The sequence below is a fragment of the Martes martes genome (genome assembly GCF_963455335.1).
Source record: "Martes martes genome assembly, chromosome: 5".
Lineage (NCBI taxonomy): Eukaryota > Metazoa > Chordata > Mammalia > Carnivora > Mustelidae > Martes > Martes martes.
Window position 1 is genome coordinate 79,061,320 of NC_137892.1, and position 6,000 is coordinate 79,067,319.

The window sequence follows — 6,000 nt, forward strand, 5'->3', positions numbered from 1 at the left end:
ATTTAAACTGTTGGCTTAATAGTGTCAGTGTTGCAGTGGTCTCAGCTCCACCTGGAGGCTAATAGCTGGCCTATGTAGTTAATTGAAGAGTGCAGTTTGCTGTCCCCACCGAAGGCATGACCACGGTCACACGGAAAGCACTTATCCAAGCTGCCTCTGACAAGTCTTCACAGCCACACACAGATCTAGGCAGATCCAAAACAAATATACAGAAACTGCAACTTAGCTGGAGTCTGGACACCGAAAGGGAAGAAGGAGGGGCCAGTCCTTTGTACTAAGGGCAGTCACGTGCTGGAACTCCCGAGCAGCACCGGGTTACGTGACCCTGGAAGTCCGCGGTTGAATACACACAAGTGCTTGATCAACTGTGAGTCATTATGTGGTATTTGAATGTGTCCCTGAGATGCTGGATCTGTATTCTCGTCTAAGAATCTGTGGCATTAATGATCAGATATTTGGAATGCAGACGATCTGGGGACTCGTGAACATTTTCCAGATGAAGAATGAAGCAAATGGTGTGATTTATTCCCTCTTAACTTTTCAAATTATAGAGGACTCACATTTCCCTCCCAACTTGATCAAGGCAAGGCTAATTTTACATTTCCTGCTCTTGTGTCTCCAAGGATTAAGAGTGCGGAGCATGCATCAAAGATTAAGCTAATTATTTTCTAGACAACATGAGGAAAAAACAAGCAAAGTTCTTGGTTTTATATCTGAGAATATTCTGCGAGTCTTTACTTCTCAAAATAAATGGCTTCTCCTCCTGAGGCAAATGCTGTTTCTGGTTTACTTGTTTGTCTTCACCTCCCCTCCTCATCCCTGTAGCTACAAGGAAAACTTCTCTCCTTGGTATAAATAAGAGATATGGCTCCCTAGGAAGTCTGGTAAGAGATTACAGATAAAGAAATGCAAACAGTTACACTTCTCTAAAATGGAAACTTAGGCTTCCCTGGAAAATGGTTTCAGCATTTGGTAGGTGAGCTACTTGCTGATTGCTCATTATCATTTAGTGGAAAACAACAGCTGTCATGGTAGAGCCAGGAGGAAATCTCTTTGGCTGCTTTTAAATTTCCCTATTTCTGCCTCATGTTTACTGACAAGTTAGGTCTTTTAGATGATGGGTATTTCTGGGAGTCAGAAGATATTTGTCCTTTAACAAGTTTAAGTGTTAAGGACTTTTCTGGTCAAGTTCTGGAAGAGCCCTGTCTCCCACCACACATCCGTCAGCCCATCCTCAAAGGGGAGAGAACGGTGATGCCTGGCCAGGTGCCTTTACACCAGACCCTGGCTTCCTGAGGTAAATCAGGGAGAAAATGACCCCTTTTCTCAAGTTACAAAAGAATAGGACATGGCTGTCTAGGTTGTCAGGTATAAAACAAAACAAAACTGTGATACTAGCTCCATAGGCCACTTCTCTTTCTTTAGACCCAACGAAGCAGAGGAAGAGGGCCACACAGCCACACATCAGGATATGGCACATAGGAATTCCAATGCTGAGAGGCCAAAGCACACCTAGGATCATTACTAGGCATGGACATAGGAAGAGCTGCAATCTTTTTATTAATTATTTATAACCGTGTTGTGGAAGAAGTGTTCCTGTACCACCTACATCAGAACCACTTGAGAAAGGTTTTAAAAATACCTCTTCCTGAATCAGAGTTTCTGGGATGAGGCCAGGGATCTGCATTTTTCATGACCACTCAAGAGAGTCTTAGGAACATGCGTGTTCCAAAACCCCTACTTATACACCAATACCATTACATTTTTAGTTATGTAAATTAAGCTGCTATAATTTCTCTCTGAGGGAAATATTTTTTTAGCATGCGGGTGTGAAACAATGAGAGCACATTTACCTAATTCTCAAAATACCGGTTTGTAGTCTTTGAGGCATGTAGGCAGTTTTGTGTTGAAACTTTTTTTTAAAAATTTTTGATAGATTCTAAGTTCATTCATTTGTTTAGGGAGAACCTGACAGCACTGAATTGACCTAGAGCTAACCAACTCAGAAAATTTAAATATCAAATTTACTAGACTTGGTTATCAGCTACCAAATGAATCTTCAGGATGGTCTCTATCTATAAATGAAGCTGATCATTGGCTTCTTGACTGCCTTGACTCAATAGGACTTGAATAATAGCATTTGGACTGACTGATTATACAGACACCTACCATAGAAAATGATGGATCAGCATTTCATTTAAATATGAGCTCTTTCTTTGATATTTACATTTATGTTTCACTTTTTATTTTTTTTTCCTGGATCTTAAGAATGGTGGGCAAGCAGACAACTCCTAGTGAATATGGGAAACTAAATATCTTGTTCCTAATTCAGGCCAACTTGTAAATTTTCATCCAAAAGGTCACATATTGCTTAAGGACTACTAATTTAATCTTTTACAAATCAAGATAATCAATTCATCTGGGGGACACAAGTCTGCAGAAGTTTTATTGGCTAATATCATCACTAAACTTTGTGTAACAGGAAGGCACATTCTGGGGCAGGCAGACTGCTTACTTCCTTTGCTTAATATTCTTTAAAAATGAACTTCTTGTTCCACAAATAGTTCCACAAGAAGTTTTTTGATAGGTAAACATTATAAACCAAAGAAGATAATGGAATAAAGCCACATGACATGATCAGAACCAGCTGACAAGAAGAACTATAGTCTCCAGAAACCTACTACTTGTTCTACAAGATACTAACAATGGGACTGGTTAGTTTTTGCTGACTTCAGTTGGCATCATATACAGTTGAAGTACAAAACACTGCAACAGTACCAATCAGATTTTAGGAAGAAGCAGAAGATATCAGGAGAGGCCACTCTTTTTTTTTTAAAGTTAATATAACAAATATGTTGAAAAACTGTCCCGTGATGATAAATTATATCATATGAAAGGGCATTACATATTATAATGAATATATACCTTAGGTATACATACCTAAAGTAAGAAAAATTCCCTTGTTAAATATGCATACACTATAGTTATATACGTCAAATTGAAGTTGATACAGTATAGAAGAACTTCCTCATAGGACATTAATAGGATTACCCAAATTTGATACCCAGAACATGACAACTCTGAGATTATGGCTTTGAGTGAAAAAAAATTCCTGCATCAATTTAATGTAGATCTTAAAAAATTTATTACAATTGTGATGGTTCTGATGACCAGTAGGTGAGGAAGTTTCCTTCCTTAGTGAAATAAAGGCTACTCCACTGTAGGTAATGACCTATGAGGGCAGAATGAATCCTGAGAGGGAAATAACAGGCACTTGGATTATATAGCAGTTAAAAATAAGCTATATGTCCTACAAGAATTCTCCCCTCCTCTCAGTTTTCCTACTTAAGCCCAGAAAAAAGGGGGCTTTCTCCCTTGGAGAAATAATGAGAGCATTAGCCTTTCTCTCCATACTTCTCCTATGTGAGAAATGGTCTATGTGACTGGTGACATGAAGAGAAGGAACCTAGCATATGTGGCTAAGCTCCTTCTGGAGTCTTTTCAAAAGTGGCCTTTCCCTACAATGCTCTTAATTGCCTCCTGTATACACAGTGGGCAGCTTTTAATGTTTGGGAAAGAATTAGCAAGCCTGTTTGACCAACGATCCCATACCTTGTTCTTATTCAGCAATCAACAGTATTAATAGTAGAAGTGATTTTAAAAAAATCTACCTGACTTTCTCTCTTACAATGATTCAGAATTTGGGAGAGACAGATGAAGATATATCCACCCTCATGCCAAAATCCAACATTACTGAGTTCTAGAAATTCTAGATACTTTCATTCAGCTACTCTAAGTCAGCTTTTTCCTATTCCACGTGTCTTGGCCTCTTGGTTCCTTAACTGTGTTCTCTCATCTTTTTGTTTATACTCTCTTCAGAAGCTCCTATAGCTAAATTATACTTAAACTCTTATTTCTCTTAAACTCCTGAAACAACTGTCCATACAAACTTTGCCTATTTTGCTTATTTGAGTAACAGACTCCTGGTTTACTGAACAAAGTATTTTTTTTTTTTTTTTTTTAGCTTCCTTTCCCCGGTAAGGGTTTCCTCTCATCACTGGATCCTAGAACTATTCAATCATTTCTTGATGATAACACTTTACTTTTAAGAATTATTATTAAAAAGAAATCCTTTAGGTTAAAACTTACAGTTATACCTACATTCAGTAACATAATATATTATTATTGTTATGAAGAGAACTAATCCAGAAGTAATACAAGAAAATTGGTCTTTGGGGTGCCTGCATAGCTCAGTTGGTTGAGTGCCTGACTCTTGGCTTCTGCTCAGGTCATGATCTCATGGGTCCTGAGATGGAGCCTCAAGCTCTGAGGCAGTTCTTTTCTTTTGGTTAAGGCACCTGGTTTGTAGTACTTTGTTATGGCATCCTTAGCAAGCTAATACACATGGACTTGAAATGTCTTCATTGGATGGTTAGTGAATAATAGTTATGTTTTTTATTATATCCCATTTAGTGAAAGAATTTATTGTCTTATAACATTAGTAAACTTTTGATAAATCATGGGATCCTAGAAACAGAAAAGACATGGGAAGAATTTCTCTTTTATCCTACATGTATATACCAATTCACTCAAATCCATCAATTGAAAATGCTGTTTACCTGTAGCATTTTTTTTTTTTTTTACAGATATAGACTGAGTGGCCAGTACCTCCCAGGTATGTATGTATGTATGTATACATACATACATACATATATATGTGTGTGTGTGTGTGTGTGTATATATAAATGTGTATATATATATACACACACACACACACATATATATATATATACTAGGCACTGGGGATAGAACCAGAAATAGGACAGATACTGTGTGTTTTCATGAAACATATGGTCTAATGAAGGAATCAAACCATGAATATGCAGATACAAAAATAAATATATCATCCCAATTGTGATAAATAATAAGAAAAAATATTTAGTGTGCTATGATACAATATAACAGGAACATAATTAGACTTATGGGTCATGTGTAATGTCCTTGAGGTTGTGACAATGAACTTGAAAAAGTTCATTAGGACTCAGCCAGGTAAAGGGTGTCATTCCAGGAAATGAAAAATCTTTATTCTTTATAAGGTTTAAACCAATGAGAAGTTTGGGTGAAATATTTATTTATTTATTTATTTTTAAGAGATGTTCTGAATGTTAAAGTAAGAAAAGTTTGAAAAGGGACAAGAAGCAGGAGTAGCAAGTTAGCATGCTGCCAAGTTGTCCAAACAAAGATGAAGTCTAGGACAAGCATGGTGGTGGTGGTAACATAAAGAAATGGAAGGATTCCAGATACATTTCTGAGATAGAATCACCATGAAGAGAAATAAGAGTCCCAATTCGGTTGACTGCTGTTCACAAGGAGAGGAGCAAATGGACCTGAGAATTAATTAAAAGGTAAAACCAGCAGGGAATGTTACTGCACAGATATGCTAAATCTGAAGGAAGGATGAACCAGCTGTCTAGCTTGGGAAGCTGGGTGGCAGGTTAAAAAAAAAGGGGGGGGGGCAAATAGGGAAGAAAAGAGTTTAGGATGAGATTTTGAGTCTGAGGTTTCAGATGGGATAGGACTAAAAACAGATTCTAAGACTTCTAAGATTGGTGTTTCTCTTCCAAAGAGTTCCTTGAAAAGACCCACTTGCCCATTAAGATACAGTAAGGATGCGTAGTGATTAAGAAAACAGAATTTCTTTATCTTTTTTTTTTTCCCACATATTCCTATGACATCAGATACAATTCTTACATCTTTGGCACTTCTGTACAAGGTTTAGGGAGTTCACTGTAAATGACTCATCAACAAAGCTGATATGTAACATAAGCTGTCCTTATTTGTGAAAGGGACAATTGTAGAGGAAAATAGCATTGTTTTTCAGTATATTCTTTTCCCAGCAAGAACACTGTTTGGGTATCCTACCACTTAATCCAGTCAGGAAACAAAGATCCTTTCTCCCTCCAACAAATAGTTCATATCTTGAGTTTACTCCTGGGTGCA